At 37.5% G+C, this 18,045-nt stretch overlaps 1 long non-coding RNA gene across 3 annotated transcripts in view; it reads right to left on the reverse strand.

Moving 5' to 3' along the window:
- Positions 1–18,045, reverse strand: part of LOC105718192 (uncharacterized) — a 30,017-nt gene that overhangs the window by 7,388 nt on the left and 4,584 nt on the right. The window lies entirely within an intron of this gene.

Here is an 18,045-nt window from a genome sequence, read left to right on the forward strand (position 1 = left end):
GCATGAGCCACTGTGCCCGGCCTGACAAAGAATTCAAATTAGCTATTTTAAATATGTTAAAGTATGTAAAGGAAGCCATGGTTAAAGAACTTAAGAGGCCAGGTACAGTGGCTTGTGCCTGTAATTCCAGCACTTTGGGAGGCTGAGATGAAAAAATTAGTTGAGGCCAGGAGTTTGAGACCAGCTTGATTAACACAGTGAGAGCCTTTCTCTACAAAATTTAAAAAATTAGCCAGGCATAGTAGTACATGGGTATAGTCCTAGCTACTCAGGAGGTTGAAGCAGGAGGATCATTTTTGCCCAGAGCCTTGAGGCTGTAGTGAGCTATGATTGAGCTACCAGACTTCAGCCTGAGGAACAGAGCAAGACCTTGCCAAATAAATAAATAAATAACTTAAGAAAAGTATGAGAACAATGTCTCACCAAAGAGAACTTTTTCTTAAAAAAAAAAGATAGAAATTTTAGAAAAGGAACAAACTTGAAAAGTACAATAACAGAAATGAAAATTTCACTTGAGGGGTCAAGTAAAGACTTAAGCGGGTAGAAGAAAGCATCATGAACCATGATAAATTCAGATGAGCAAATCCAACGGACAGAAAAATAAAATGAAGAAAAATAAATGAAGCTTCAGAGACCTGTGAGACACCACTAAACATAACAACATAAGCCAAATGATAGTCTTTGAAGGAGAGAAGATAAAGCTTTAGAAAGAATAGTTGAAGAAAGTTCCAAAATTTGAGGCAAATATTAATCAGCACATATAATAAACTTAGCAAAATTCATGTAGGATAAACTCAAAGAGAGCCACAATTAGAAACATTATAATCTGATTGGTGAAAGTCAATAACAAAGAGTAAATTTGAGGGCAACAAAAAAGAAACATCTCATCATGTAGAAGGAATCCTTAATAAAATTTACAGCCAATTTCTCATCAAAAACATGGAAGTCAGAAGGCAGTGGGCAGATATATTCAAAGGGCTGAAAGAAAGACTATTAACCAATAATCACATCATCCAGTAAAATGATCCTTCAAAAATGAAAAATAAAATTAAGATCTTTCCAGATAAATGAAACTGAATTTGTCAGAAGCATACCTGCCATACAAAAAATACTAAAGGGAATCCTGTAGGAGAAAATGAAAGAACACTAGATAGCAACTCAAGCCACATGAAAAAAATAAAGAGTACGACTCAAGGTAACTAAATAATTATAAAAGGCTGTCTACATGTATTTTTTGGTTTGGAACTCTTTTTTTAAAAATAAAATCTATCTAATTTTTAAAACAGCTCTGTACAGGAATGATTATAATTAGTGTTGTTGGACAGATAAGGCATAAAGATGTAATTTGTATAACACTAACAGCACAAAGGAGGGGAGAGGGGATGAGGATCTATAGGAGCAAAGTTTTTTCATATGATTGTAATTATGTTATTTTGAAATAGATTGTTATAAAATTAAATTTCACAATTATAATCCCTAAGACAACCACCAAGAATGTAACTCAAAAAATAAATACAGTAAAAGAAATGTCAAGGTATTTTAAATGGTACAGTATAAATTATCTTGTAGAGAGAATACAGTTGGATCATTTTTTAAGTCTATTCTATTAATCCCTGTTCTTTAGTTGGAGAATTTATTCTATGTACATTAATATAATTACTGACAAGGAATGATTTATGTGTGCTGCATTTTGCTATTTGTTTTCTATGTCTTATGCCTTTTTTCCTCTATTCCCCTATTACTGACTTTGTGTTAAATAGATATTTTATAGTGTACCATTTAAATTACCTTGTCATTTCTTTTGCTGTATTTACTTTTTAAGATAGAGTCTCACTCTGTTGCCCAGGCTGGAGTACAGTGGCATGATCTCGGCTCACTGCAACCTCCACCTCCCAGGTTAACGTGATTCTTCTGCCTCTGCCTCCTGAATAGCTGGGATTTACAGGCATGTGCCACCACACCTGGCTATTTTTTTATTTTTATGTTTGCATTTTTAGTAGAGACAGGGTTTCACCATGTTGGCCAGGCTGATCTTGAACTCCTAACATCATGTGATCCACCTGCCTTGGCCTCCCAAAGTGCTGAGCCCCCATACCTGGCCCTACTGTATTTATTTTTTGAGTTATATTCTTGGTGGTTGTCCTAGGGATTAGTCACAGTGCAGTTTGGCTCCCAGGAAGCCCCATCCTTAGGAGAAGGGGGAATGCTCCATATCAAGGGACCACCCCATGGAACAAAAGAACCTATACAGCAGCCCACGAATTCCAGATTTTTCCACTGAAATAGTCTACCCAAATGAGAAGAAATCAGAAAAGTAATTCCGGTAATATGACAAAACAAGGTTCTATAACATCCTCGAAAGACTAACCTAGCTCCCCAGCAATGAGTCCAATCCAAGAAGAAATCTCTGAATTACCAGATAAAGAATTCAGATGGTTGATTATTAAGCTACTCAAGGAGATACCCAGGAAAGATAAAAAAAAAAACCTTAAAGTTTTTTAAAAATACAAGATATCAATGAAAAATGCTCCAGAGAAACAGATATCATAAAAAAAAAAAAAGCAAAACTTCAGGAAATGAAGGACACACTTAGAGAAATACAATAAAACAAGTAGAAGAAAGAACTTTAGAGCTCAAACACAAGAATTTTGAATTAAGTCAATTAGATGAAGAAAAAAATGAATTTTTTAAAATGAACAAAGCCTCCAAGAAATCTGGGATTATGTTAAACAACCACACCTAAGAATAATTGGTGTTTGTGAGAAAGAAGAGAAATCAAAAAGTTTGGAAAACATATTTGAGGGAATAATCAAGGAAAACTTCCCCAGCCTTGCTAGAGAGCTAGACATCCAAATACAAGAAGCTCAAAGAAATCTGAGAAATTCATTGTAAAAAGAGCATCACCCAGGCACATAGTCATCAGGTTATCTAAAGTCAAGACAAAAGACAGAATCTTAACAGCTGTGAGGCAAAAGCATCAGGTAACCTGTAAAGGAAAACCTATCAGATTAACAGCAGATTTCTCAGCAGAAACCCTACAAGCCAGAAGGGACTGGGGTCCTATCTTTAGCCTCCTCAAACAAAATAATTGCCAGCTAAGAACTAAGCTTCATAAATGAAGGAGAGAGAAATTATTTTTCAGACAAACAAATATTTAGAGAGAATTCACCACTACCAAGCCAACACTACAAGAAATGCTAAAAGGAGTTCTAAATCTTGAAAGAAAACCTCAAAATACACCAAAATAGAACCTCCTTAAAGCATAAATCTCACGGGACCTATAAAGCAATAACACACACACACACACACACACACACACAAACACAAACACACACATATGGTATTCAGGCAACAACTAGCACAGTGAATATAACAGTACCTCACATCTCAATACTAACATTGAATGTAAATGGCATAAATGCTCCATTTAAAAGATACAGAATGGCAGAATGCATAAAAATAAACCAAGTATGTGATAACTTCAAGAGACTCACCTAACACATAAGGACTCACATAAACTTAAGGTAAAGGGGTGATAAAAGATAGTCTATGCAAATGGAAACCCAAAGCAAGCAGGAGTAGCTATTCTTATATTAGACAGAACAGACTTTAAAGCAACAACAGTTAAAAAACACAAAGAGGGGCATTATATAATGATAAAAGGATCAGTTCAACAGAAAATATTACAATCCTAAATATATATGCACCTAACACAGGGGCTCCTAAATTTATAAAACAATTATTACTAGACATAAGAAATGAGATAGATGGCAACACAATAACAGTGAGGGACTTCAATATTCCACTGACAGCACTAGACAGGTCATCAAGACAGAAAATCAAAAAAGAAACAATGAACTTAAACTATACCCCAGAACAAATGGACTTAACAGATATTTGCAGAACATTCTACCCAACAACTGCAGAATGTACATTCTTTTCACCAGCACATGGAACATTCTCCAATATAGATCATATGATAGGCCACAAACAATCTCAATAAATTTAATAAACTGAAATTATATCAAGTATCCTCTCAGGCCACAGTAAAACAATATTCTATGCAAATGGAATAACACATCTGGGCACAGAAGTGTTCGTTGTATATATATTTAGGATTGTGATATTTTCTGTTGTACTGATCATTTTATCAATATATAATGTCCCTCTTTGTACTTTTTAACTGTTGTTGCTTTAAAGTCTGTTCTGTCTAATATAAGAATAGCTACTCCTGCTTGCTTTGGGTTTGCATTTGCATGGAATATCCTTTGGAGTTCCAAACTCCAAGAATAATCCTGAAAACTATACAAATACATGGAAATTAAATAATCTGCTCCCAAATGATATTTGGATCAGCAATAAAATGAAGAAGGAAATTTAAAAATTATTTGAACTGAACGATAATAGTGATACAACTTATCAAAACTTCTGGGACAAAAGCTATGCTAAGAGAAAAGTTCATATCATTAAATGTCTACAGCAAAAAGTCTAAAAGATCACAAATAGACAATCTAACACCTTCAGGAACTAGAGAAACAAGAACAAATCAAACCCCAACCCAGCAGAATAAAAGAAATAACAAAGACCAGGACAGAACTAAAGAAAATTGAAACAAAAAAGTACAAAGGATAAATGAGACGAAAACTGGTTCTTTGAAAAGATAAACAAAATTGATAGACCATTCGCAAGATTAACCAAGAAAATAAGACCAAATAAGCTCAATTAGAAATGAAACAGAAGATGTTACAACCGATACCACAGAAATAAAAAAATCATTCAAGTGTACTATGAATACCTTTATATGCACAAACTAGAAAATCTAGAGGAGATGAATAAATTCTTGAAAGTATAAAACTGACCGGGTGTGGTGGCTCACGTCTGTAATCCCAGCACTTTGGGAGGCCAAGGCAGGCAGATCACCTGAGGTTGAGAGTTCAAGACCAGCCTGATTAACATGGAGAAACCCTGTCTCTACTAAAAATACAAAATTAGCTGGTGGTGCACACCTGAAATCCCAGCTACTCTGGAGACTGAGACAGGAGAATTGCTTGAACCCGGGAGGCAGAGGTTGTAGTGAGCCAAGATCATGCCATTGCACTCCAGCCTGGGCAACAAGAGTGAAACTCCATCTCAAAAAAACTAAAAAGAAAACATAAAACCCTCCTAGAATAAATCAGGAAGAAGTAGAAATTCTGAACAGACCAATAATAAATAGTGAGATTAGTAATTTAAAAATTGTCAATTAAAAAACTCCAGGACCAGATGGACTCACAGTTGAATTCTATCAGTCAGTCAAAGAAGAATTGATACCTTATTGCAAATATTCCAAAAGATAGAGAAAGAGGGAATTTTCCCTAAATCATTCTTTGAAGCCAGTATCACCCTAATACAAAACCAGGAAAGGCATTAAAAAAAAAGAAAATTACAGACCAATATCCCTGATGAACATAGATGCAAAAATCCTCAACATAATACTACCTAACCAGATCCAACAGCATGTCAGAAAATAAAACATCATTTTCAAGTGGGTTTCATACCAGGGACACAGGGATGGTTTAATACATGAAAGTCAATAAATGTGATACATCACATAAACAGAATTAAAAACAAAAATCACATGATAATTTCAGTAGATCCAGAAAAAGCATTTGAGAAAATCTAGCATCACTTTATGATTAAAACCCTCAGCAAAGTCAGCATAGAAGGGACATATAAAAGCCATCTATGAAAAACCCACAGGCAACACTAAACTGAACAGGGAAAATTTGAAAGCATCCCCCCTGAGAAATGGAAAAAGACAATGATGTCCACTTTCACCACATCTATTCAACATAGTGCTGGAAGTCCTAGCCAGAGCAATCAGACAAGAGAAAGAAACAAAGGGCATCCAAATTGGTAAAGAGGAAGTCACACTATTGGTTCATTGATGATATGATTGTATACCTAGAAAACCATAAAGACTCATCTAAAAAGCTCCTAGATCTAATAAATGAATTCAGTAAAAGTTCAGGGTACAAAATTGATGTATGTAAATCAGTAGCTATATGCCAACAATGACCAAGCTGAGAATAAAATCAAGAATTCAACTTCTTTTACAATAGCTGGAAAAAAAATACTTAGGAATATATCTAACCAAGGAGGTGAAAGACATCCACAGGGAAAACTACAAAACACTGCTAAAAGAAATCACAGATGACACAAACAATTGTAAACACATTCCATGCTCATGGATGGGATCAATATTGTGAGAATCAATATTGTGAAAATGACTATACTGCCAAAAGCAATCTATAAATTCAATGTAATTCCCACCAAAATGCCATCATTCTTCACAGAACTAGAAAACACAAGCCTAAAATTTATATAGAACCAAAAAAGAATCTACATAGCCAAAGCAAGACTAAGCAAAAAGAACAAATCTGGAGGCAACACCTTACCCAACTTCAAACTATGCTACAAACCTATGGTTACCAAAACAGCATGGTACTGGCATAAAAATAGACATGTAGGCCAGGTGTGGTGGCTCACACCTGTAATCCCAGCACTTTGAGAGGCTGAGGCAGGTGGATCACAAGGTCAAGAGATGGAGACCATCCTGGCCAACATGGTGAAACCACATCTCTACTAATGTAGTAGTTCAGTTCAGGCAGAATTGTAGCAAAAATAAGGGAAAAATTAATATTTATAGGAAATAGGCACAAAATCCCCTTGGAAGGCTGGGAAGTTTGCATAGCTTCAGAAAAGAATGGGCCAAAGATGGCTAGTTCTTTTATCTTGAGGCTGGAAGCATAAGGCAGTTAACAGGGGAATGCAAAGGAATTTATCTAAATGGCTTGTCCCTAAGACCAACCTTTGTCCATTCTCACTTGACTGCCTCTTTCTAGGGCGGGTGGTGGGGGGAAGGGGAGGTGGCAGAAGTAAGTTATTCACAAATGGTGTTTGCTTTAGGCCTAGCAACCTGGCCTTTCATCTTTACTTTCCAGAGGTATTGACGCAAAGCCTTTGTCATTTAATATGTGCTGAATAAAGGCCTGCAAGCCCAGGAGTTGGGGCCATGGCTGCTATCTCTCTCAGGAGTATCTGTGAGTGACCACAGACATCCCTAGCCCACTCTTTCACTGGAGATTTGTGTTTGAGTGAATTTGTTCTTCCATCAAATTCCAGACTGGGTCAGGGTCTGGAGGTCAGACCCCAAGAGCTGGTGCCCAACGTGGGGCAACCCTGGCATACTAAAAACACAAAAAATAGCTGGGCATAGTGGCGCATGCCTGCAGTCTCAGCTACTCAGGAGGCTGAGGCAGGAGAATCACTTGAACCTGAGAGGCAGAGTTTGCAGTGAGCTGTGATCATGCCACTGCACTCCGCCCTGGCAACAGAGTGAGACTCCATTTCAAAAAAGAAGAAAAAGAAAAAGAGGCATGTAGACCAATGAAACAGAATAGAGAACTCATAAACAAAGCCAAATACTTACAGCCACAGCAAATAAAAACATAAAATGGGGAACAAATATCCTATTCAACAAATAGTGCTGAAATAATTGGCAAGCCAATTATGCAGATGAATGAAGCTGGGTCCTCATCTCTTACCTTATACAAAAATCAACTTAAAATATATCAAAAAGTTAAAGATCTGAAACCATAAAAATTCTGGATGATAATATCAGAAAAATTCTTCTAGACATTGGGTTAGGGAAATAATTCATTACCAAGAATCCAAAAGCAAATGCAACAAAAACAAAGATAAATAGATGGGACCTGATGATTAAAGTAAAAAGCTTCTGCACAGCATAATAACAATAATAAAAATCAGCACAGTAAACAGACAACCCACAGAGTAGGAGAAAATCTTTGCAAACTATACATTTAATAAAGGACTAATTCCAGAATCTATAAAGAACTCAAATCAGCAAGAAAAAAAAGCCCATCAAAAAAATAGGCAAAGAACATGAATAGACAATCCTCAAAAGAAGTTAGACAAATGGCCAACAAATATATGAAAAAAATGCTCAACACACTAATTATCAGGGAAATGCAAATCAAAAACACAGAGAGATATCACTTTACTCCTGCAAGAATAGCTATAATTAGAAAATTTTAAAAAAACAAACAGATGTTGCATGAATGTAGTAAAAAGGGAACACTTCTACACTGCTGGTGGGAATGTAAATGAGTAAACCACTATGGAAAACAATATGGAGATTCCTTCCCACTACTGGGTATTTACCCAGAGGAAACGAAGTCATTATATGAAAAAGAAGCTTGCACGTGCATGTTTACAGCAGTACAATTCACAATTGCAAAAATATGGAACCAGTCTAAATGCCCATCAACTAATAAGTAAAGAAAATGTCTTATATATATACCACGGAATACTACTCAACCATAAAAAGGAATGGAATAATGGCATTCACAGCAACCTGGATGGATTTGGAGGCCATTATTCTAAGTGAAGTAACTCAGGAATGGAAAATCAAATATTGTGTGCTCTCACTTGTAAGTGGGAGCTAAGCTATGAGGATGCAAAGGCATAAGAATGATGGACTTTGGGGACTTTGGGTAAAGGGCTGAAGTGGGGTGAGGGATAAAAGACAATACATTGAGTACAGTGTACACTGCTCAGGTGATGGGTGCACCAAAATCTCAGAAATCACCACTAAAGAACTCTTCCAGGCAACCACCTGTGCCCCCAAAACTATTGAAATAAAAATTTTATTTAAATGAAAAGCATCCAAAAAGAAGAAACTAGAAAAAGTAGTGGAAACTAAACCCAAAGTAGGTAAAAGGAAGGGAATAGTAAAGATTGAACAGAAATAAATGAAACAGCAGCAAAATAGAGAGCTGCTTATTCATTCCGCATTGCTAGGGCTGTATTCATTCTATAACAGTAGATTTGAGCAACTGGAACAGAGCATATGACTCACAAAGTCTAAAATATGCCCTATCTAGCCCTTTAACAAAAGGTTTAGAAGAATTCTGGTTTCTGCTCCAACACGTAAAAGCTTCAAAGTCTTCACTCCCATTTTTCCAATAAGACAAAAGGTGAGACTGAAAATCAATGACTTTTCTTAGACCTGTTAAAAAATTAAGGTCACAGAACAAACTGCCACCCAGAAATCTAGAGAGAAGAAAATACAGAGAATCACAGCTGATATCAGCTTACCTGGAGCAGAAGACATTGGACCCATAAACTGGTATGAACACTTAAGTGGTAATCTTGACCAATGCTAGAGTCTGTGTGTAGACTTGCTCTAAACTGAGAAAATCCTTGGGGGTCCAGTCTTAAGGGTCTCTCACACTTTGATGTGTTTTACTTCCAGGAACCACCCCAGGCTTTCATGGAGATGACCCAGAATGACATCATCACATTTTAGCCGAGGGAGAGGTATGTTGAAATACACCCAAAGCATTCTTTATAATAAGAACCAGTGCTCCGAGTAAAATGATGCTACCAGATCTTTTGATAGCAAAAGAAAGGGCAATTACCCAATCCCAGCCCCCTCTGGCTTCTCTATCTCACCCAAGAGGAGAAATGTAAAAGACTAAGAAGCACTTCTGAAGGTCAAAGTCCAAGGACTCAGGCCCACAAAATGACTTAGAGTTAATCATAAAATTATAGAGTGATTTTTCTCCAACTGGACCTTACCACAACAGCTGCAAGGCTCCAGTATAATACCAACAGATTTCAACCAAAAAAGCGATAGGACACAGATTCTATCTAAGAAGTTCTCAGGAAAACCTAAAGAGAGCAAGGAAGAAAAATACAAGTACACCTGAGGAAACTGAATCCACTAGCACTTACAGTTTCAGCAAACATTAAACACAGCCCAGTTTCTGGCCAGATTACCATTATAACTTTTCTATTATCCCCTACAATATACTCAGTTTTTAGCAAAAGATTACCAGGCAAGCTAAAGTGCAAGAAAAAGCAGTCTGAAGAGACAAAGCAATAACCTCCATCAAAACCACATTCAGGGGAGGGGGAGTAGAAGAAAAGAATAACGGAAATATTCTGGCTGGGAATGGGGGCTCAAGCCTGTAATCCTGGCACTTTGGGAGACTGAGACAGGTGGATCTCCTGAGCTCAGGAGTTTGAGATCAGCCTGGCCAACATGGCAAAACCCCGACTCTACTAAAAATACAAAAATTAGCCAGGTGTGGTGGCGGGTGCCTATAATCCCAGCTAATCGGGAGGCTGAGGCAGAGAGAATTGCTTGAACTCGGAAGGCAGAGGTTACAGTGAGCTGAGATCATGCCACTGCACTACAGCCTGGGTGACAGAGCGAGACTCCATCTCAAAAAAAAAAAAGAAAATATCCTGGAAAGAAAGAAAGAAAGAAAGAAAATATCCTGGAATTAGTGGTAATGGTTGTATAACTTTGTTAATATACTAAAAACCACTAAATTATATGCTTCAAAAGGGTGAATTTTATGTTTTGTGAATATCTCAATTTAAAAAATGATTTCAAAAAGACTTACATAATTATTTATAACTATTTCCAAAATGAAGGTTTTCCTATATTCTTCATACTCACACAATTGGTGAAAAATAACATCAAATTATAGAATAAAATACATCCATGGTAGTTGTGAAAACTAATGATAAATTTTAAGAATTATTCTCATTGCATTAATTATTTGCTACTCATAAGATGAACAGTAAAAAGTAAATACACTGTCTAATTTTTTTCATTCAATACATATATACTAAATTCTGCCTCATATAAGGAACTGTACCATGTTGCTGGGTTATAGAAATGAATTTGACGAGCCCTTCCAACTTAGAAAAAGCTATTGGAGATTTACATAAGTAACTATAAAACAAGGTCACGTATAAAAAGTGCCAAACAAAGGCTATACAAAGTACAGTGGAGTCCAAGATTATAGGAGAGGTTTTGTTTTTTTTAAAATTATTATACTTTAAGTTCTGGGATACATGTGCAGAACATGCAGGTTTGTTACATAGGTATGCATGTGCCATGGTGGTTAGCTACACCATCAACCCATCATCCACATTAAGTATTTCTCCTAATGCTATCCCTCCCCTAGCACCCCACCCCACAACAGGCCCCAGTGTGTGAAATTCCCCTCCCTGTGCCCATATGTTCTCATTGTTCAACTCCCACTTATGAGTGAGAACATGTGGTGTTTGGTTTCTGTTCCTGTGTTAGTTTGCTGAGAATGATGGTTTCCAGCTTCATCCATGTCCCTGCAAAGGACATGAACTCATTCTTTTTATGGCTGGATATTATCCCATGGTGTATATGTGCCATATTTTCTTTATCCAGTCTATCATTGATGGGCATTTTGGTTGGTTCCAAGTCTTTGCTATTGTGAATAGTACGGCAATAAACATACATGTACATGTGTCTTTATAGTAGAATGATTCATAAACCTTTGGGTATATACCTAGTAACAGGATTACTGGATCAAATGGTATTTCTGGTTCTAGATCCCTGAGGAATCACCACACTGTCTTCCACAATGATTGAACCAATTTACACTCCCATCAACAGTGTAAAAGTGTTCCTATTTTTAGGAGAGCATTTCTAACTGAGGTGTCTAATGAAGGCTTCATGGGAAAGGTGGCAGTGGAATTGGGTGTTTGTTTGTTCAGCTAACTCAGGTCTACATTTGCAGTGCTTACTATGTTCAGGAAGTGTACTAGGTGCCAGGGAAACAACAATAAAGATGAAGTGAATTATCTCACTTTATTATGTGATAATACCCAGAAGTATAAAAGCATATATGTGTGTGTGTGTGCGTGCATTTATATATTTCCATATAACTAAAACAATGTGTAAGTTAATAAGAACACTCTTGAAGAATGAGTGGATTTTAACAAAGAAGCATAAATGCTTTGAATGGCTCCCTGTAACCCTTCAGAAAAATTTTAACTACCAAAATATGACCTCAAGGTTCCTCATGATTAGGCTTCTGAATAAATTCCAAGTGACTTCCCCCACTATTTCTTTCTTTTTTTTTTTTTTTTTTTTGAGACGGAGTTTCGCTCTTGTTACCCAGGCTGGAGTGCAATGGCGTGATCTCGGCTCACCACAACCTCCGCCTCCTGGGTTCAGGCAATTCTCCTGTCTCAGCCTCCTGAGTAGCTGGGACTACAGGCACGCACCACCATGCCCAGCTAATTTTTTGTATTTTTAGTAGAGGCGGGGTTTCACCATGTTGACCAGGATGGTCTCGATATCTTGACCTTGTGATCCACCCACCTCGGTCTCCCAAAGTGCTGGGATTACAGGCGTGAGCCACCGCGCCCGGCCCCCCACTATTTCTTTATTACATTTATACATGTAGGTTATTCTACCCTTCCCTATTGTTTCCCATTCTTTCCTTTCATTCATCCATCCATTTAAGTACTGAAAGCCTACTATATTGCAAGGCAATGTGCACAGTGGTGCATAAGATAAACAACAAATACAGTTCCAGCCCTTGTGAAGTTTATATTCTGTAGATGATTAAAGACATGGAACTAATTAGACAACTGTTTAATTGTATTTGATATATGCAGGAGTCTCTGAGAGTATAATGAGGGCTTTACTCCTTTATTACTTTGACAGATTCAACTTTATGTGCAGGAATTAGCCAGAAGTACCCTAGATACCTTGCTAAGACACCTGCATGCCAGAGGATGGAAGATAAACCCTTAAAACATGCAAGGGCCTGACACCTTTGCGAAGTTTCTAGGAGTCCATTAGTTGGGGCATACATGGCACAGCAATTCTACCAAGGTGAAGGGCAAGTTGCTTCATCCTGCACACTCTACCACTGAGAAAGAGACACACAGGCCACTTTGGATTCAGATTGTGACATATACCATAGTTGAATATTCTACTTTGAGTCACTTACTGCATAACCCATAGTTTTGAATGGATTCCAGAACAACAGAAGCTTCTGTTGCAGCTCTAAAGTTCTATGCAAGCTGATATTGGGCCATATGACTCAGCAGATTGAATGGTGCTGGAAGAGCACATTGGAATGTTCTCACAGTAGCAAATAAAAAATGCCATGGCAAAACCCTTAGGCTTTTGGGGAAAAGCCAATCATTTTCTGTTGATAAAGACCATACTTTTGAGAAACAGTTCAGGGGTTGCTACTGAGCCCCCAGGACTGAATACCTAAGAAACACCAAGTAATCATGTGACATGAGCTGTCCATGGAGAGTTACAGTATTATCTGACTCAGGACCACATGCTGTAAATCAGCTATACAAGATCAGGCTCAAGCAGTTCCCAAGACACAAATTGCATGGGTAAGTGACTCAGACACCCTCAGTATCAGTGAGTTCTGCATTCCTGGATTCAACTAAATGATGATCAAAAATATTCGGAAAAAAATAATACAAATTAAAAGAATCAATATAGTATCACAACCATTTACAAAGCATTTACATTTTACTAGGTATTTTAAGTAATCTAGAGTGATTCAAAGTATAGGCCAGGCATGGTGGCTCACACCTGTAATCACAGCACTTTGAGAGGCCAAGCGGGTGTATCACCTGAGGTCAGGAGTTCGAGACCAACCTGGCCAACATGGTGAAACCCCATCTCTACTAAAGATACAAAAAAATTAGCCAGGCGTGGTGGCACATGCCTGTAATCCCAGGTACTCAGGAGGCTGAGGCAGGAGAATCACTTGGACTGGGAGGTAAAGGTTGCAGTGAGCTGAGATCACGCCATTGCACTCCAACCTGGGCAATAAGAGCAAAACTTTGTCTCAAAAAAAAAAAGTATATAGGAAGATGTGCATAGTATATACACAAATATTATGCAATTTTATATAAGGGATATGAGCACGTACAATTTTGGTATCCACGGTGATCCTGAAAACAATCCCCCACAGATACTGAGGAATGACTGTAATTACTCCTACTATTGTAATGATATCTCTACCTCAGTCTACACATATGGCCTTATGGAGATTTCCCTATGACATGTGACTGAGGAAGACAAAATTTGGACCTCATTTGGTTTCCAGACAGCTCTCCACAATATGTTGGCATTACCAAAAGTAGTACACCATTCAACACGATAGGTTTTATTTTCAAGACAGATAAAACACCATCTTCTTTCCCTTTCTCTCTCTCTCTCTCTCTCTCTCATACAATATATATCCATATATATCCATATATACATACACACACACACACACACACACACATATATATATATGAGAGGAAGATGTGCATAGGAGATATACAAATATTATCCCATTTTGTATAAGGGATATGAGCATGTACAGATTTAGGTATCCACGGGGATCCTGAAAACAATCCCCCACAGATACTGAGGAATGACTGTACTTACTTATATATACACATATATATCTATACATATACATACATATATGAGAGAGAGAGAGAAAGGGAAAGAAGATGGTATTTTGCCTGTCTTGAAAATAAAACGTATTGTGTTAAAGGGGGTACTACTTTTAGATGCCATGCATATGTATATATATATGAGAGAGAAAGATGATAAATTTTAAGAATTAAAAAAAATATGTATATCCTATTAGTTCTGTCCCTCTGAACCCTAATACAATGTATAAACTAATTATATAGGAATTAGCAAAATTTAGTAATTGATGATAAAGAAGTTTGGGGAAGAGGTATGAGGAGAGATCTCTCTGAATAGGCATAGATTCTGGTGTTATTTGTGTTCCATATTAATGCCCCGAAAAAGGGCATCCATTGCAGAAAATGTTCTCAATAATCAGGACAAAATGTTCCATTCTATGGCTAATACTCAGCCTCTTTCTCTAGCCATGACAATGTTTGCTTTATGGGCTCATGACGATAGAGGCCATAGAGATTATACCTATGCTCAATAATTCAGATTTTCTTCCTCCTCCAGCCCCTATGCAAAGCTGATCTTGTCAGAGTCACTGCTAGGCGCACAAGATTTCAACAGCAGGGACCAAAAGGAATCAACAAGCTACCTGATAGTAGGTTGTTTACGATGGATTCTTCTATCACAGGGAATGTATATATTAATGTACTCACAAAATATAGACAATGTATATATTAATGTACTCACAAAAATAAAAATAAAAACAGTTTTCTTAAAAAAGAAATGTGGTCTCCAGTGTTGGTGGTGGGGATTGGTGGGAGTTGTTTAGACCATGGCGGGTTGATCCCTCATGAATAGCTTGGTGCTATTCCCTTCATAAGTGAACTCTACCTCTGAGTTCACATGAGATCTGGTCGTTTAAAAGTGTGTGGATCCTCCCCCTTCTCTCTCTTGCTCCTGCTCTCACCATGTGAGACATCTGCTCCCTTTTCACCTTCATCATGATTGTAACCTCCCTGGGGCTTCCCCAGACACCAAGCAGATGTCAGCACCATGCTTCCTGTAAAGACTGTGGAACCATGAGTGAATTAAATCTCTTTTCTTTATAAATTACCCAGCTTCAGGTATTCCTTTTCAGCAATGCAAAAACAGCCTAATACAGTACCCCATTTAACACATGATAGGTTTTATTTTCCAGACAGGCAAAACACCATCTTCTTTCTCATATTCTCTTCTGCAATGTGACCTTCACACTATCCCATGGGACTTCCTCCATCCACTTGAATCTGGGGAAGTACTGTGACAACTTTGACACTTTTAATACTGCAAAATTGATGCTATGCCCTTAATCAACCTAAGCTCTCATTTCCTGCCTCTTAGAAGCTAGCTGCCATGTATAATCTCCTGAGCCCACTATGCTCTGAAAAGCCTGGAGCATGAGATGCCAGTTGAAAAGAGTGAACAAGAAGCACCACGACACCAGACATGTCAGTCAAGGCTTTTGATGACTTCAGTCCTAGCCATTATCTTTCTGTAACTGCATGACACTAAATAACAACTGCCCAGGTGGTCCCAGACAATCCACAGAACTGCCAGCAATAATAATGTTGTTTTAAGCCAGTAAGCTTGAGGTTCGTTTGCTACACAGCAATACATAACTAGTATACCTAATTTTTGACCAATGAACTCGTTTTAAAACAAAAGGAGCATAGGAATGGCTTCATTCACTGACCATAACATATACCCCACCATTCTAAAGCAGTTTACTTAATTAGGCAGTAGAATGAAGTCTCAAATATAGTGCTAGATTGGGCAGCACAACGTGCATTGTGGCACTGTCTTACAAGATCAATATGCAATCTGAAGCACCAGCCAGTGCATGATGCCATATTTTCCATAACCAGAATACATGTATCCAGGAACCAAGGGCAAATGGCTTCTCTTATCATTACCCCAATGAGTCTCACAATTTTTGTTGTTGTTGTTGTTGTTCACCAAAGCAAGATAAGTGAACTGTACTGAATTGTCTGTTGCCAACTTGGGATTATCACTTAGGCATTATCATTACCCCTTTCTAAATTATCCTTCATAACATAGCAGAGTTTGCTAGTAAGAACACAAGATTTGGAAAGCAGAAAGAAGAGACCACTATTCTCCAGGAGACAGTTGCAAGGAGAAGCATGTACAGAGATCCAGCGTGTATGACATACCTTCTGCGTGAGTTTCTTGAGAAACTCTCGAGTAGGTGCTATAAAAAGAGCTGATAAGAGCTTCCTAGAGGTTCTTGAGATTTGCAGTAGCTTCTGGACAAGGTACAGTCATCTGTTTTATTGCTGAAGACTGCGATATTTGGTGACAGTTCCCCTGACTTGCTACCTCACTCTTGTAACAGGTATGTAAACCTCAAATGACCTATATGAAACTTTTTACTTAGAATATAGAGTGTGCCTTGTTTCCTGACAGGACCTTAACTGATATACTTTACAACATTTAAGTTTTCATTCTGCAAATATATTTAACGTTCAGCCCAGAAAACTGTTCAGTGTAGTACAATAAAGAACACAGAGTATATAGAATGGGAAAAAATTGGAGCTAGGCAATCATGTTCATTATTGTCATTTGGGTAACCACCATCCTGAATCTGAAATCATTTTACCAACACTGTTAGGTTGGCAAGTTATTAATTTGGCTGTCTTTCAATTCTTCAGACATGCTAAGTTAGCTCTTTTGTTCTTAGGCCTTCACATTAATGTTTTACCACTGATGAAGCTCTTCCCCTGCCTTTCACAGGGCTGGTTTCTTTTGTCTTTCAGGTTTCAGCTTAAATATCATCACCCAGAGCAGGCTTTCTCTGACTACAGCATCCAAAGTTATATCCTTACCCTGACACTTCTCTCATGGTATTCTGCTTTCTCCTTTTGTGCCATTTATTATAATTTTTCATTATATATTTATCTGTTTACTTGAAAATTGTCTATCTCTTCTATCAGACTGTAAGTTCCACAGAAAGCACGAACCATGTCTGTTTCTCTCACTATTGAATACCCAGCAGCTAGCACAATGTCTAATACAGTATCATTCATTAAAATTTATGGAATAAATAAATTGTTTGGCATCCTGTCCTCTCAAGGACAGTATTTAGCCTTTTCCTCCTACAAACTCAAGAGATTATCTTTTGTACTGTCCTTTTTGCACACTGATGTCTCAGAGGACTTACCGTAGAAATTAAAGAGCCTAAAGTCAGAAGACATCATTTGGAGTGTTATTCTTTGAGATTCTTTCCTAAAGTTCACACTATCAGTCTCTATAAATATTATATTGCAAGTTAACAGCACAAGTCAAATTTTTAAAAAAGCTCATTTCCTATGGGTAATTTTGGCCGGGTATTAATTTTGATGGGTCTCAGAGGTAGCTTACAGCATAGATACAGAAAGAAACTGAGATGTAAGGTATATTACAAAATTTCTGAATTGAAAAATTAACTTTAGAAGGGAGACAAAAGGAGGTATAGCCTTGTCTTACTTTTAGATAGTTACTGAAGAGATTTCAGACCGAACCTCTACTGTGGCCAAAATGAAGCTCCCACTCCCTTTCTAAATTTCCAGTTATGTTTGAACCTGTCTATGGCTTTCACTTCTGCCACAGTTACACTGAAAAATAAGCAGGAAAAAAACCTTAAGGACGTACTTATATTTGGATGCTTTAAAAAATTCAGTCATCCGTTGAAAGGCATTATTACTAAGAAA

Source organism: Aotus nancymaae, unplaced genomic scaffold (assembly GCF_030222135.1).
Source record: "Aotus nancymaae isolate 86718 unplaced genomic scaffold, 86718_ANA_hifiasm-v0.15.2.pri h1tg000041l, whole genome shotgun sequence".
In the NCBI taxonomy this organism is placed as follows: Eukaryota; Metazoa; Chordata; class Mammalia; order Primates; family Aotidae; genus Aotus; species Aotus nancymaae.